The sequence below is a fragment of the Myotis nattereri genome (genome assembly GCF_964212035.1).
Source record: "Myotis nattereri genome assembly, chromosome: 6".
Classification (NCBI taxonomy): domain Eukaryota; kingdom Metazoa; phylum Chordata; class Mammalia; order Chiroptera; family Vespertilionidae; genus Myotis; species Myotis nattereri.
This window is the reverse complement of record NC_138081.1, coordinates 37,854,993-37,872,344: the sequence shown is the minus strand read 5'-3', so window position 1 is coordinate 37,872,344 and position 17,352 is coordinate 37,854,993. Positions and strand designations below refer to the sequence as shown.

At 37.8% G+C, this 17,352-nt stretch overlaps 1 protein-coding gene across 1 annotated transcript in view; it reads left to right on the top strand.

Moving 5' to 3' along the window:
* FILIP1 (filamin A interacting protein 1) overlaps nucleotides 1-17,352 on the top strand; it is a 192,186-nt gene that overhangs the window by 155,118 nt on the left and 19,716 nt on the right. The gene's annotated exons all lie outside the window — the stretch shown is intronic.

Below are 17,352 nucleotides of genomic sequence, written 5' to 3'. Positions count from 1 at the left end.
CAGTGGTCGGCAAACTCATTAGTCAACAGAGCCATATATCAACAGTACAACAATTGAAATTTTTTTTTTTAGAGCCAAATTTTTTAAACTTAAACTATATAGGTAGGTACATTGTTATTAATTAATTAGGGTACTCCTAAGCTGGGCTTTGCTAAAAACGCCCTCAATCTGATTGAGGTAAGTTCGCTGAGGTTGACCCCTTCCAACTCTCCCATCCACACTTGTCTTGTATACTTGTTTCATCTGTCTCCTTTCCGAAAACCGACTTCTGCGCATGGGCCACGAAGTTTCAATCGCACTGTACGTGCGCACCCGCACGTGGTATTTTGTGGAAGAGCCACACTCAAGGGGCCAAAGAGCCGCATGTGGCTGCTGACCACTGGTCTAGAGCAATACTTCTAAGGACATCAGGCTGCTGGGCTTACCAAGTTATTATATCTAATTTTTATAGGAATGGAGGTGCCATATGTTTTTAATCACTGATTTCACCAATAAAAATCTGATTTTTAACATTCCTTATGCTAATTAGAAAAACTTCTAGTCCTTGTATTTTGTCAGAGCTACTTCTGGATTATATACTCCTGATAAGGATACTTCAAATGTTAGTGAAGTACCCCTGCCAGTCATTCGAATGGACCTTGCATCTCTCTTCCTTTGCTCTTCATGCTCTGGTCACACAGGCCTTCTTTCCGTATTCCCACTACAGGGTCTTTGTACTTGCGCCCCCTTCCTCTGTTCTTTGCATGGTTGGTTTCTTTGATTCTTTGTATTCAAGTGTCACTGTTTAGAAAGAGCCTTTAAGGACACTTCCTTTGAAAACGTTCTTGCTCCCATTTCTAAGGGCTCCTATCACTAGAATGTAAACTCCAACAGGATAGGGACCTTGTCAGTCTTGTTCACACCTTATCCCCAGTGCCTAATACAATGCCTGCTCCTTGGGGGCCAGCCAAATAGGAATGCGTGAATAAAATACAGCAATCTTCAGGGAAATGTAAATCGAAACCACAATCTCACCTCCCACCTGTTAGATTGGCTATAGTCAAAAAGACAAGAAATAATAACTGTTGGCGGGAATGTGGAGAAAAGGGAACACTGGTGCACTGTTGGTGGGAATGTAAATTGGTTTAGCCTCTATGGAAAACAGTATGGAGGTTCCTCAAAAAATTAAAAATAGAACTACCAAATGATTCAGTAACCCCATTTTTTGGAATATGTCCAAAGGAAATGATATCAAGATATCAAAGAGATATCTGTTGCAGCATTATTCATTATAGCCAAGATATGGAAACAATCTAAGTGTCCATCAATGGATAAAGATGTGGTATATGTATACAATGGAATATTATTCAGCCATGAGAAAGAAGGAAAGTTGCCATTTGCAACAGCATGGATGGACCTTGAGGGCATTATGTTAAGTGAGAAAAACCAGACAGAGAAAGACAAATACTGCATGGTATCACTTACATGTGGAATCTAAAAAAACACAAAGTCAAACTCATAGAAACAGAAATTAGAAAAGTAGTTGTTGCCAGGAGTCGGGGAATAGAGAGAAAATAATAAAATACAAACTTTTAGCCATAAGATGAATAAGGCCTGAGGATCTAATGCGAACCATGGTGACTACAGTTGATAACACTGTATTGGATAATTGAAATGTATTAAGGGAGTGGAACTTAAGGTGAGATGATGTGTTACTTAACTAGATGGGGGCAGGGGTTCTTTCTCAATGTATATCAAGTCACAACAGTGTATACTTTAAGTACTTTTTTACAATTTTATTTATCAATTATACCTCAATAAGGCTGAAATTAAAAAAAAAAAAGAGTGAATAGAAGATACCTTCTGAAGACAGAAAGACACAGAGGTGTGGTCTCTGCCCTTCTAATAGTTGGGACATTTCTAGTTACCGTGACTCTAAGGAGGATCCTATCACCCATTTAAACATCTTCTCTAGGTTCCAAGAAGCTCCTAATAAGTAATGTCAGTTATCTAAGGAGTCTTAACTAATTATGCTAAGCGCAGCTATTTTAAGAGGGTCTTAATAGAAGGGCCTTGTTAATTTTGAATGTAACTATTTAGTGATATTAAGCAGGAAACAAAAATACACATCTGTGACATGGCATTTGTTTTAAAGAATTTTCAAAGGTGATAAAACATTTCCTCTTGCTATTATCACTTGTCTTTAAATATTGATTTGATATGGTTTTGAACATAACCAGTGCCTTCCTGGGACGCTAACTCAAGCTTGAAGCACCAGAAACAGCTCGCATGCAATATGCCACTGATAATCAATCCTGACCCCCAACCCCAAACCATTCTCTCTCTTTTTTTAATTGTTTACAGTATTACATGTCTCCTTTTCCCCGCCGATTGATGCCACTCCCGCCCCCTCAGGACCAGCCCCCACCGCCCCAGTGTCCGTGTCCATTGGTTCCATTCTCTTTTTTAACATGGGTTTTTAGTCAGTGTCAAAATTAGGCCACAAATTTGTATTACTGTAAAGTGTCAACCATCATCAAAATGAATAAACTGTGCACAAATATATTAATTAATGATTGTGGGCCCACAATGTGTCAGTCTGTGGCCTTGACTTGCTAACTGTGTTAACTAACGATACTAACTATCAATGCTAATTATGCTTAGTAACTATGCTAGCAAACACAACTGACTACACTAGCTAGGGTAACATACTAACTATGCTAATAAACAATACTAATAAATAATGCTAACTATACTAACTATACCAATACTAACTATACAAACTGTACTAACAATGCTAACTAATAATACTAATAAACAATGCTAACTATACTAACTATACCAATACTAACAGTGCTAACTGAAAAATATTAAAAGAGCATAGAAAATATTTAAAAATGAGAACAGAACAAATAAAAGAAAAATTGAGAAAAAGAAATTTTTAAATGTGAGAAAAAAAGAGAAAAATGAGAAGAGAGAACAATAAGAAAAACAGGAAACAGTAAAAGAAACACACAAGAAGAAAATTAAAAAGAGTAAAGAAATAAGAAAAAAAATAAAATGGGGGGAGGGGGAGCGGTGGAGGAAAACAAGCTAATGAGTCCAAATCCAACAGGTCACCACAAGTCAGCTTCCTGAGCTATAAAGGACAACAGCCTCACCCAGCCGGGCCTACACAGGAGTTATTTGTAATGGCACCTTATGCGGTCCAAGCAAGAAATGTACCAGTCTCGGCTGGGGTCGAACCACAATGGTTTTTCTCACTTTTTGGTCTTAAGACCTCTTACTCTAAAAAATAGAAGGACCCCCATAGAGCTTTTTGTTTATGTGGAATATGAAAGATTGATATTTACTTTGTTATAAATAAATAAATAAAACACACTTTTAGGAAAGAAATTTAGGTTAAAAAAATTTTTTCAAAGACACAGTACTCTTCAGCTAAAGGGCACTTACCATTCTGTAGCCCACAATGTATGTTTTCATTTAGATAACACATAAATTAACCAGCACAGTGCTTGAACTGTGAATCCCTTCCTGTTGGCTGAATCATAGATGAGGAGTGGGCTCCCTATTAAAATTCCAGCATGTGCTAAATACAACTGTGTAGGAGTGAGGCCCATTTCACATTTTCTGCATATCTTTTTTTTTATTATTATTATCTCATTCTTTGTCCTCAACTTCAGCCTTCTCCCCAGTGCATTTGCCTCAGTATAGAGCATAATTCCTGTTCATTTGCTTTGCTTCTTAAGAGCTGCCTTCCCTTCCAGTCCTGGGCAGCTCCACCCCTTTTCACAGACCAAAGTAAATCTGCACAACAATGAACCATGTAAGGGAGGAATGACATCATCAGTTATTGGTCCCAAGCTGTCTTGCACAACATTCACCTTTCATTGTTGTGATGACAGGGCTGGAATGTGACGGTTAGTTCCCTGTGGAGTAGGGGGCTGAGCAGGGCCTGCTGCTGTTGAACAGACTTCAGTACCCCCCTTACAAAAAACAAAAACAAAAACAAAAGCTACCATGCTTCCTAGTCATAAGGTAAGGAAGTCAAGATCTGCTTTGATTTAAGCAACTGTTGGTTTCTCTAGTCCATGCGCATTTCATTTGTTAATAGGCTTACTTGGCAGTCAACTCATTTCTAAGTGTTGCTGCAAAGAGCATCGTGGAATCTGGTTTGGACATTTGCAGAGCCTTGACTGATCTGACAGGGGCTGTGAGAACTCGGCAGTCTCTCAATTTTCGGCTATAGGTTTTACTGAGTGGCTGGTGACAGCCCGTGAAAGTGATCAGCTTGTTCTGACTTTACTTGACAACTCAGAATCCTTGCTTGGAACTGACCAAGATGCACCCTGTGGTGGGAGGCATGCTCCTGTTCTTCTCTAGAGGTGAAAAGTAATTAATTCTACAGAAACTTGGGTAGTTTGTATAAATAAGAACGGGAAAAGTTCTTATCTTGCTGCTGTCCGTTCTACTAATGTGTTTGGAAGGCTTTTAACAAAGCAGCCTTCCGTGGACTGTAAATGTATCTTCCACTTTATGATTACGTGATGATCAACAACGAATGTGAAGTGAAAAATACTATTGTTAAGGTTTTCTTTGTTGTTGTGTGGATTTGCTGCAGATCTCTTTGCATATGTGGAGAAGGCTTGTAAAAGTTGGCGATGAATTAGAATGCATAGAGATCCTAAGAAAGCCGCATTTGTTCTGAAACAGTGTGGCAGTGATGAAGAAGAAATCAGAGAGTAGGTTTGATTTCAAAGTGAGAATGGGATTTGAGTTTGGACTCCAACAATCGTGCAAAAAGTTCAACTTTAGTAATTTTTCAAAATGCCATAAAAACATGGTCTGAATTCAGCAGGGTGTATCAAAAACAAATAGCTGGAGGATAGTTTCTTTCACAAAGGAACTTCACTTGGCCAGCACCAAATTTTTAGAGCATGATTTTAGATTCACATGACCTGTTTTATAGAAATGTGGACAAAAGGGCAGATGGTATGGTTTTTATTTGTGTAGACTTAATGTTGTGTAGCATTGATTGTTTTGTCTGTTTAAACGACGAAAATCTTGAGTTCAACTGTGATGAACATCATGTGACTGGATGCACTTCTGTTTACTGTAAAACTAAATATTCTTGCCACAGCAGAAGGGCACTCACATTTCCCTCCCCCCTCTAGATGAACAATAGTCAGGATCAATACAAAATTAAGTCTCCGGGTTTGGAGTTTTGTTTATTGTTTTGACATTTTATTTTTAGCATTAGATTTAAAGTTGTTCCCAAACTGGGTAAAATAATCATTAGATAAATGCTAACATAATTTTAAAGGTATATAGTGACATTTCATGTACAGTGGGGCCTTGACTTACGAGTGTCCCGACTAACGAGTTTTTTGAGATACCAGCTGTCTTTTGGCCGATTTTTTGCGTTGAGTTGATAGAGTAATTTGAGTTAACGAGCTCCTTAACCAGCTCGGTCTCGAACGAATTAAACTCGTAAGTCAAGGCCCCACTGTGTGCTTATATATAAAAGTTTTTTAAAGCCCGTTAGATATAATAGCAATAGATTCTATTGCCATTTTAAAGAGAGAGAGGGTTATTTTTCTGAGTTAATAAATGCACTAATATCAGTGATTTATGTACTGAAGCTAATTTGCGACTTATTTCATGTCTATATTATTTAAACAAATATTATTTATGAAAACAAATTTGACCAAGAGACAAATGAGCTTAATAGCATCTTGACAAAAAACTTTAGAAAAGGGTATATCTTCATATTGTGAGTCCCCATCCTATAGAAGTTTAAAATATGACTTTTGTCCAGCACTCAATAAATGCATGTTTCCCGAGTAAAGGTATAAATTTGTACCTTTGTGGATTGTTTCTCAGGAAATCTGATTCATGATCCCAGCTCCTCCTCTCATGTTCTGTGTGACCAGTGCAGCCACAGAAGAGAGGCCTCTCTCTTTATGCGTGTGGAAGGACACCCTCACACTGTTGCAGGGACCTAAAAACCCACCTGCCTCAAATATCCTCCCTGCTCCATGGCTTCCCTAGTGAAATCCCCCCCCCCCCCATTTAACTTATTGTCTGAGAGAGAGAAAGAGAGAGAGAGAGAGAGAGAGAGAGAGAGAGAGAGAGAGAGAGACCCCCCAGGGACAATGCACACGTGTTAACCAGATAATTGGGTGTGATGAACCTGGGTGACACATTCTTGGGGATTGGGATAGGAAAGATCTCTGGGTTAGAGTGAGGGAAGCAAATGCCCAAGCCACCCATTTAGGTGGCAAATTTATCTGGTTCCTGGCTTTTTCTGTTCCTCGTGAAAATTGTTAAGTAAACTTATTCACCTGGCTAATTCTTTATAAACAACATAAAAAAGAAAGAATATTTTCTTTCTACTGTTTTTAAAAATATTGCATCTGATCAATCTGAGAGTGTTTGGAAAGTACTTTGGACAACTTAGAAATATGAAAACACAATAAAAGGTGTATTATTGTGCATAGAAACTACTCATCCATGCCCACAAGATAAACATTTTCATGTTTCAAGAATAAAATGTTATTTTCTATTACACCAGTAGATGCACTTCCCTCCCTATATTTTGAAGAATTTATTCTCATCATTGGAAAAATATACAAATTGGCAGCAAGTTTCAATTTAGGATTATTATTAATAGTAGTATCTAACATTTATTAAGTACTTAGCCCTGTACATATAATTCATGTGATTCTGACTGTGACCGTGGGGATAGATACTTTATTATTATTCCACTTTTGCAGAGGAAAAAACTGAGGAAGAGAGAAATTAAGAAACTTTCCCAGTGAGTAGGTGCAGAACTGGACAAATCAGAGAGCCTGTCTGCAGCACCTACTTTGAATTACTACACTGAGCACTGAGGGATAAATTCGAAATGACATGTCTCAAAAATATACATATACTTTCTGCCAATGAAAATTATTGGTATGATGTAGTTACTAGAGATTAGTTTTCTACACAGATTATTAGATATGATTTTATATTTGATCCTGTACTGTGAGTCATCTGTTTATTTACCTCCTGAATATTCCCATTCAGCTTTTAGTACTTATGATCTTTTTCCTTTAGCAACCAGAAATGTTCTGGTTCTATAAAACCTACAGTGCAAAATGAAAAAGGTAGCGAGCCAGGGTTCAGGATCATTGCCATGGGAACCAAAGCAAGGCCCTTTCCTGCTGCCCAGCCTTAAGGTGGGGACAGGTGAAACCTCGGGTTTGGTCTGAGGGAGAGGAGGAACACCATCTTGCCTCTCCTCATTCTCTCTTCAGCGTCACATGCATTCTTGTTTCTGCTCCTCACCATAGCAATTCTTTTTCCTCAGCTCCTCATTGATCCCCTCTCAACCATCACTATCTGTGTTTCCTCTCAGGAGAAATCATTATGCATATAAAGTTGTGTGTTGGGTGTAGAGAAGGGAAGTGGTTCTGAGCCCTGAAATTTACATATTGCATGATCTATTCAGGGTTACAGCAAAACCTCAAGGTGACTCAAATGGGGTGCTTTGACGTCTTTATATATGTGTGGTTGGAGTGTCAGGAAGCTGAGAGACACTGCAGTTCCATAGAGCCCTAGTAATTGGTGTTAGGGTGAGTGGAGGTGGAGTGTGGAGCTGTGTACTTCTTACTCCCCATTAGCTTGGGGAGAGGGAGTAGTTACCAGAACTCTCAAGAGTAGCTGTAGCCCTGTTTAGGAGAGGGCTGCCTACCAGGAAGTATGGGCCTTAGTAGAGGAAGGAAAACCTTAATAGAGGAATGAAACCAAATATCCAGGACTCAGGAGGGAATCAATACCCCACTCTCCAATCTCCTATCAGTGCCTGCTATTAACCTTCCTAATGCCATGACCCTTTAATACAGTTCCTCATGTTGTGGTGACCCCCAACCATAAAATTATTTTTGTTGCTAATTCATAACTGTAATTTTGCTACTGTTATGAATCGTAATGTAAATATCTGATATGCAGGATGTATTTAGGCGACCCCTGTGAAAGGGTCGTTCGACCCCAAAGGGGTCGCGACCCCCAGGTTGAGAACCGCTGGATTAAACCAAACTGGAAGCTAGAGGACCTTGCTAAATACAATGCCTAGAGGTCAGCCTCCTGGAGCAGAGAGCAAAATTGGGATGGTGGAGAGAGGAACTGGAGAGGTAAGGGAAACCATTTGGGAACAAACATTGCAGAAGCCTTGAGCAACTACTTCTTCTGTTTACATCCCCATGCTTGGTTGTCCCTTGGTAGACTATATTTAAAGCATAAATGGCACTTTTTATATAATGTTGCAATTTATTCTTTTATTCTAAGTACCTAATACCCTATCTGACAATGTGGGGGTGGGGGGTATTGGACCTATTTTTGTTGAATTATTGAGTGACTTAATGTGTCATGGTCATAGTTCTGTATGAGTCAGGGAGCTTCATACTAGAGTGTGTGATCACAGAACTCCTTCTCAAACAATGATTCTCAAATAGGTGTCTCCTGATGGGCATCAAGCTATCAGAAAAAAAATAATTGTTTCTATGGTTTTAGGAGCAAATGACAAACAATTCCCTAGACTTTGATTACTATGACTAAGAGCTGTTTACTAGTAATTTACTAAGTGATGTCTTTTTAAATGTGGCATTTGTTATTTTATATTAGCATGTTCCTAGTTTTTCTTAAAGATGAATTCAGTATTTTACTGTGGCATCTGGCTACTACCAAATGTTGGCAAACACTTACTGAGCATGTGCTCACCTGGCAGTAGAAAATCCTACAGTCTTCAAGAAGAAAATTTGTTACCTACCATGTGATTTTCATGGTTTTCAGTTGCTGCCATCTGTGACTTTAAAGATAGACTAGTATTGTTTAAACTTAAAAATCAGTTGTTTGTTGTGGATTATTGGGTTAAGCCACAGAGGGTCTACAATGAATATCCTTGGTTTATAATTTTCAACAACTGGACTTCAAAGTACATCATTAGTGTGCCTATTCTAGAGCAGAAACATATCTAATCCCCTCAAAATCTGATGAAGACTAAACTTTCATTCGTGATAATGTGCCTGGGATGTGTGTGTGTATGTGCTTGTGCTATTTCAATTACTTGGATTATAGTATCAAAGTAAATGTAATAAGATTGCTAGATTATTTTAAAATTTATAGGCTATAGTATTATAATATACTAGTGGCCCGGTGCACAAAATTCATGCAGGGGGGGGTGTCCTTCAGCCCAGCCTGCACCCTCTCCAATCTGGGACCCCTCGGGGGATATCCAACTGCCAGTTTAGGCCCGTGGGATCGGGCCTAAACTGGCAGTCGGACATCCCTCTCGCAATCTGGGACTACTGGCTCCTAACTGCTCACCTGCCTGCCTACCTGATCACCCCTAACCACTCTGCCTGCTGGCATGATCGCCCCCAACTGCCCCCCCCCCCCATGCTGGTCTGCTCGCCCCCAATTGCCCTCCCCTGTCAGCTTGATTGCCCCTAACCACCTCTGCCCTGCCACCATGGCTTTGTCTGGAAGGACGCCCGAAAGGTCTCCCAGTCTAATTAGCGTATTACCCTTTTATTAGTATAGATAATCATGTTTAACTGTAGGGTCTTCTCTTATGAAGTAAAAGCAGTTCATAAAAGCAGTTCATAAAAGCTGCTGGCAAAAAGTTTCCTGATTTTATTTTATTCTCTTTCAGTTTTTATCACCAAGTTCTTTTTTGTTGTGAGAATAGGTGATATAGATCTCAGCCCCACTACACTGGAGCAGGGTCAAAATGTTTGAAATCAGACACTCTGTAATACTGCTCAAAAGTTTGTGTCTATTATGAAGGATCCACTCTTTTTTTATATACATAAAATGATTATCTAGCATTCAGTGCTCAGGGTGGGACTAGGGTGAAGCAAATGAGGCTTTTATCTTGAACACAAAATTTAAGGAGATTCAAAAAATCTCACTAATCAAGATATACAATATTATAATGCAATATTTTAAAAAATAAAAATTAGTGCAGAAACCCCATAATGGACAAAACATAAAAATTTCAGATGAGAATGGGATCTTACTCCACAGCTGCACAACCCAGCCTTATCCACTGCACCCTAATCCCAGCCCTGTGCAGTATATTGGGGATATTGGGTGAATTCTGGATAATTATTATGATAGTCTCCATCTTGAGGAACTGAGATGATTTATGAAAAAGTAACACTTCTTTCTGAATCATTTGGTGAATCCATGTCCTGTCATGTAACCAAGCTGCTTAGCTCTGCCCTGTGCTCTAGTTGGGAAAAAATGCATTGTGATTCAAAACTTCTAACTGCATGCAAGCTTGACTCCTTTCAGGTTCATTCATCTTTAATTACTATCGTACCCTTGCTAGCTTTTACCTGCCTTTTCTCTTGAAAGACAGAGAAGCAGGCATACACATAGGACATAGGGAGAGTTGAAGAAGAATAAATATAGTGAAAGAGAAGGGAAATAATGAGAAGGGATATTAGCATGGTCTGGCTAAGAAACAAACCTAGGCGTCCTTTAAGATGACGTCAGTGAGAGTTTCCAAATGAGACCGAGATGGTGACAAGTGGCAACATCTAAAGGAAGCAGAGAGAAAATTGCTGCTCTAGGGCTAATGCTGATAAATTTGGAGAAATGATTGAAGAAACAGGAGTGTCAGGAACATTGGGTAAAGAACCTGTGAATCTTACATGGTTTACTTTTCAAGGAAGAGAAGTGAGAATGAATAGAGGTGTGGCCCCGATTGACAACTGTTCTAGAGAAGGTGCTTATCTCAAGGTTGGTAACCGGGATAAGGTTAAAGAAGCCCTCACTTCCCCTGTTCCCCAACAAAACAAAATTGTCCTTATACTCTAAAAGGAAAGATAGATGAACAAATATCTGTGGAACAGAACAGTGTGAAGGTGCCTGTCCTAGGATAAATTTGACAAAGCATCAAATCAATCCCAATGGGGAAGAAAAACATCTCTAACAACCTTAATTTCATAAATGTGGAAAGGGACGAAAGAATAACCCACAATCACAGACAAATGTGGGAGTCACGTGGCACTGTAAGGAAAGTAAACATATCAGCAGACACCAAAGTCGCTGAGACTTGGGGGGTAGAGAGGGTAGAGAGAGGGGGGAGAGAAGCTAAAGATTACAAAAGAGGATTTAAAAACTTTATAATGGAAAACTTCAAACATTTACAAAAATAAAGCGAATAGGCCCTGGCCAGCATGCTAAGTAGTTAGAGCACTGGCCTGCAAACTGGAGGGTCGTGGGTTTGATTCCTGGTCAAGGGCACGTACCTGGGTTGCATGTTTGATCCCCAGCCCAGGTCAGGGTGCAGGAGGCAACCAATCAATCTGTATCTTTCACATCAATGTTTCTCTCTCTCTCTCTCTCTCTCTCTCTCTCTCTCTCTCTCTCTCTCTCTCTCTCTTCCTTCCCCCTCTAAAAAACAAAATCAATGGGGAAAATATCCTGCATTGAGAATTAACAACAAAAATTAAGAAAATAGTATAATGAACCCTCATATAGTGAACCATCACTTAATTTTTATAATTAATCAATTCATGACCAGTCTGATTTCACCTGTCCCCACTCCCCTGGATTATTTTGATATAAATTCCCTACATATAATTTTATTCATAAATATTTCAATATGTATTTCTAAAAAATAAGCATTTAAAAAATATATTACCAAATTCTTTATCACATCTAAAATTTAATAATAATTTTTAACATAATTTTTCCAACTGTCTCATTTAAAAAATATTTGAATAAGAATCCAAATAGATTATAGTTGGTAGATATGTTTTCTAAATTTCTTTTAGTCTAATTTTTCCTCCCCCACTCTTTTTTCTTGCAGTTTATTTATTGGGAAAAACCACACAACTAGTTTTCTTTTTTATCCTATATAGTTCCTCACATTTTTCTGATTGTGTCATCACAATGTCATTTAGTATATTTCTTGCCCTTGTCTTTCTTATAAAGTAGTAATTAGTTATAGGAGCTTGATCTGGTTTTGGTTTAATTTTTTTGGTAAGACTATTTCTTGGGTGGAAGTATGTAATATGTATACAATGTCTGGCTATTTCTCTTTTGGGAGACATTGCCTATATCCATTAGTATTTCATTGGGGACTGTACAATGGTAGTATTCAATATTTACATTTTTATTTATTATAGTGTCATTCTATGATTATTTATAAACTGGGCCATTTCAAAACAATCAAAGAGCTTTAAAGTTAAGTGGGAATATGCTGATCTCATATATATATATCTATATGATTTAAAAGGTTAAAATGTTGATCCTGCCCTATCTCTTTATTGTATCTATTTTCCTATATCTCCTCCCTTTAACAGTTAAGATCTCAGATAATTAGTCTAAGATATTTGTCTCCATTTTTTTTCTCTTGGGTTTTTGTCAGCTAAAGCTTTAATCTGTATATTGTCCCCTAACGCCACTGAAATTACTCATAATGACATACTGATGATATACATACTGACAAGTCCAATGGAAAAAAAAGTTTTTAAAATTTGAATCTAAGCGAAAACAATGGATATTTTTCTGATCGCTCACCTGATCACTCCAGAGTGTTTGGCATCGTGGACCCTGCCTGTTCCTTATGCTTCGCTCTGCCCTCTTGGAGTCTGGGAATGAATACACTGTTGCTTGTTTCTCTGGCTATCCCTGCTCAGGCTCTCTCATTGAGTTCTCGGTGTTTTTTCATCTCATATCTTTTTTCTGTTCTTACTCCTTTTTCTCCCTCTGTCTACACATCTCCTACTTGCCTGTTCCTTTCTTGTGGCGTTAGATGGCACCAGTCCCTGGAGACTCTCCCAGGGTATTTCCTGAACACCAGGACTACCAATAAGAATTTCACATGTAGATTCTCAGGCACCTCAAGTCATTGTACTTTTCCAGAACACCGTGATCTTCCCCTGCAAGTGTGTTTCCCTTATATTATCCTATATTTGATAAGCACAGGCATCAAATTAATTGTCCTAGCCAGAAGCTGAAGAGTCTGTCCAAATTTCAACCTCTTCATCCTCACTCAATCGTATCACCAAACCCTATGACTTCTGATTCCTAAAAATCACCATGTGTACCCGCTTCTCTCGTTTTTCAATGACAAGATTTTAGTTTATTTAGGCAAAGTATTTTTATTTTTAATTTTATTTTCATCACCATTTATTCCCCGAAACCCTTCCCACCTCCACAGACCCTCCCCAAATCACCACACTAATGTCAATGAGTTCTTTTTCCCCCCTCAATTCCTTGACCCTCCACACAGCAGACCCCCACCTTTGACAGCTGTCCGTCTGCTCTCTATCTATAAGTCTGTCTCTATTTTGCTTGTTAGTTCATTTTGTTCATTAGATTCCACATATGAGTGAAATCATGTGGTACTTGTCTTTCTCTGACTTGAAGGTAGAGTAGACAAGATCTGCTGAATAACTGAATGGGGGGAGGTGTGAGAGGAGAGGACTCAAATATGTCTAGATTTTGGGCCCCAGTATCTGGAAGAATTTGGTTGTAGTTGATTGACATGAGGAAGATGTGGTCAAAACAGGTTCTTGGGGAGGATTAGGAGCTCAGAAGAGGGAAGGAATAACAGCCCAGTGGGCTCATAGCTAATTGAATGACAATGTCCATGCTACTGAATAGGTTGGTGCCAGCAGGAGGGAGATCTTGAGAGTGTTTAGAGGCCTCTGTGCACGGACCTGCCTTTTTTATTAGTGATTGCAGTCATTTTGCCGTTGACACAATGCTTGAATGCTTTAACATATCAGATATAAGCTGACCTATTGGGTGACAAGACAGAGTCCAAGGAGGACCTTGACAATTCCATAAGGATGGAATGAATCAAGCAAGATAAAGTTTAACCTAAATAAACACAAAGTCTTACAAATTTGAACCGTTCCAGCAATATCTATTTGAGGAAGAGCATTGTTGTTAAAAGTGCATTGTTTATGGTCAAACAGATCTGGCCCAAAATCCCAACCTTCTCCTTCTTTAGTCCTGCTTCCTTAATTAAATCAACTTCCTTATTAATAAAATGGCACAGTAAAATTTTCAAAAAGTTATGAAAATGAAATGAATACTAAAGTACTAAACACACTGCCTGTACGTAATAGGTAATTGATAAATGTTTTATTATCAAAGACCTTTCTTTCTAGTCTTTTTTTTTAAATTAGGTATTAGCAAATGTTGGAGTTTGTGATGGGCTTTTAAGAGCTTCTTGAAATATTATTAGGGTTAGAGGTTTTCTAGTACCTGAAACATTATTTCCCCAAAACAAAGTTTCGTGTGAATCTCTCCAATCCCACCTGAAAATGTTAGCCCTCTTTACCTTTCTGACTTCTGCTTTCCCTTCTTTCTACCATAAGGTTAATAACCTATTTTGTATTTTAAGTCACTCTTTTATAACATTTGTTTACAACTTTCTTTATTTGATATCTTGGAATACTTTCCAGGACTTTTTAAAAAAATGTTTTTCTTTATTAAGGTATTACATGTGTCCTTATAGCTCCATTGCCCCCCCCCTTTCTCCCACTCATGCCCTCACACCCCCCCCCCCCGTTGTCTGTGCAGGACTTTTTTTATTTTATTACTTTTATTACTATAATTTTTATGGAGATATAATTTATATTTAATAACATTCACCAATTTTGAATATACAATTTAATGAGTCTTGACAAATGTATGCACCATTAACAATTAGAACATTTGTGCCTACATTTTAAAGTCTTCTAGTTGAAAACAAGTGAATTCCTAACATGTTTATAAATGACACACTTGTAAGTTAAAAAATAGTTTTATTTAGGTTGAAAAGAAAAGTGAGGAATATATTTCATAGTTTTTAAGAAAGGCAAGAGAATTTTGAAAAATCTGTTAGATCACTTATTTGTCTTCCTTTTGTCCTCTAAATAAGATTAAATGCTTGCAGAAAGTGAAGAACTTGCCAAGAATGAATTTGGTTTCAGGATCCTTAGGGCTCTGCTGTAACTGCTGATAAGAATCAGGTACTAATTCATCTTCTTAGTCCTGGTCATCTGGTTTAGTTCCTTTTTCTTGTAATATTTCTAGAATCAGCATGTGGTTGAAGAGTGGCAAGATGGACAGAGAGGAGAGTGGATAAGAGGTGATAAAACAGGGTTAGAGAGTTTCAGTGACTGGCCGGATGTAACCCAGTTAGAAGACTGGCAGAGCTAGAATGAAGATTCAGCTCTGGTTAACCACTTCAACCCCTTGCTTCCGATACCAGAGAGGCATTGAATACTCAGATAAATACCTTGAGAAGTTTTAGATTTAATTTTAGAGTCGAAAGCATTGATGTTCTCAGTGAATCCCTTTCTGACAATCTGGTTTAGGTAAAGGAATTTGCAAACATCCTCTGAAGTCTCTCCTACTCTATAGTTCTGTGACATTGCTTCAGTTGTTTTGGCTTCAAATAAAAAGAGAAGATGGTCAACAAAATGCCCTTTTATATATGTAAGAACCACATTTAGTGAAGCCATTACAGAATTGCTCAGGCAAGTCCATGGGATTTGAAAATAATCTTTTTCTTCTATTTTAGGAATAAAGTCATACTGGGTTTTGGAAGTTATGTATTTAGTTAATAGACACTTAGACACAGGATATGGGTTCTAAAAATAAATACCATTAATAAATTTTAATGACATCATCAGAACTATTTTTATAGTAATTATCTGACACTGGCTTTGATTATAAAGAGCTTCTATATGTATGTCCATTTCTTACTCAATGCAGTGTGAGACTATTAATTTCTTTTTACTTGGCTAACAGCTGATTAGCTATTAGTCATAAATATGAAATAAATCATTCAGAATAAATAAGGCACAAAATATATTTTAAAAAATATACTTAAGTAAGTACATGTTAGTGGTTGTTTATAACTTGCCTCTCTAATAAACATAAATTACTAAAATGCATTCTTACATCCATGATGATTTTTATTTTAACTGTTTTTATTTTAACTGATTTTTATTTTAACTGTTTTATGGGTAGTTGTAAAAAACTATTGAAAATTGGTGCAAGTTAACTGACCAACATAAGGATGGCAAATAGGTACTCTGGCATATTTATATTTCCAGTTTTTAAAGCTATACATAAGCACAATAGAGAAAATGCATTTCATACAAGTGAAACATAATACAGTGGGGCCTTGACTTATGAGTGTCCCAACTAACGAGTTTTTCGAGATACGAACCATCTCTCGGCCGATTTTTTGCTTTGAGTTGAGAGCTAAAATTCGGGTTACAAGCCAGCTTCAGATACCCCACCGCCAGTTGGCGCAGCGAACGTCACAGTGAACGCCACAACATCAGCCCAGCATCACGTTTCTCACTCGTTCACTTTATGATTTGACATACGAGTAATTTGAGTTACGAGCTCCGTCACAGAACGAATTAAACTCGTAAGTCAAGGCCCCACTGTAATTCCTGTGACTGCCACATATTTGTATTAAGAGTAGTTCAGATCTCCTCCCTAACCTAGTTCTCTACTTTAAAAAAAACTATTTGAATAAAAAACGGAGAGAAAATCCTGTGCCAGTTGTGGTGTTAACAAAATCAGTTTATGTAGATGAGCTTTCTGTCAGATAGCTCACCTTGCTTTGTCCCTATCAGGTGATAGTTGCATATGAAATAAGAGAACCCAAAGGTTCTTTTCTGGGCCTTCTCTTTCATTTAAAGAAAATTTCTTAATCGTGTCAATAATAAAAATAAAGTTTTTAAAAAAGTAAGTTTCTCTTTTGAAGTCATCTGAGCGGAGGTGAGGAGCCAGGATTCTGGAACCCTACTGCCTGAGTTTGAATCCCCACTCTGCCCCTTCCTAACTGTGTGACCTGTGGCAGGTGCCATGTCTCGTTTTCCTTATGGGGATGATAGTAGCAGTACATGGCTCATAGGATAAAATAATTTCTAGCACCTACAATACAGAAAGTACTCTGTAAACAGTCATTATTATTGCACAAGCTAAGTGTTATCAGTTATCATGGTATTGAAGTATAATACACATGCAGAAAGGCACTCATATCATAAGTGTTCAGCTTACAGAAATTTTATAAGCTGAACAACCCTGTGGTAACCAACACATAAATCATGAAACGGAAACTGTACCTCTTCATGCCCACTTCTAGTCACTACCCCTCTCTCAGGGTAACTAATATCCTGACTTCTGATTAGTTTCATTAATGGCTATTTGTTAAACTTTGATATTGCAGCAATTGATAAGGAACTTAATTGTAATAGCATTTTAATTTTTATTTAACATCTAAGACAAACCTATTTGCTTTAATCTTTTAATATTTATAATAATAAATATAATACATATAAATAGAAAATATAA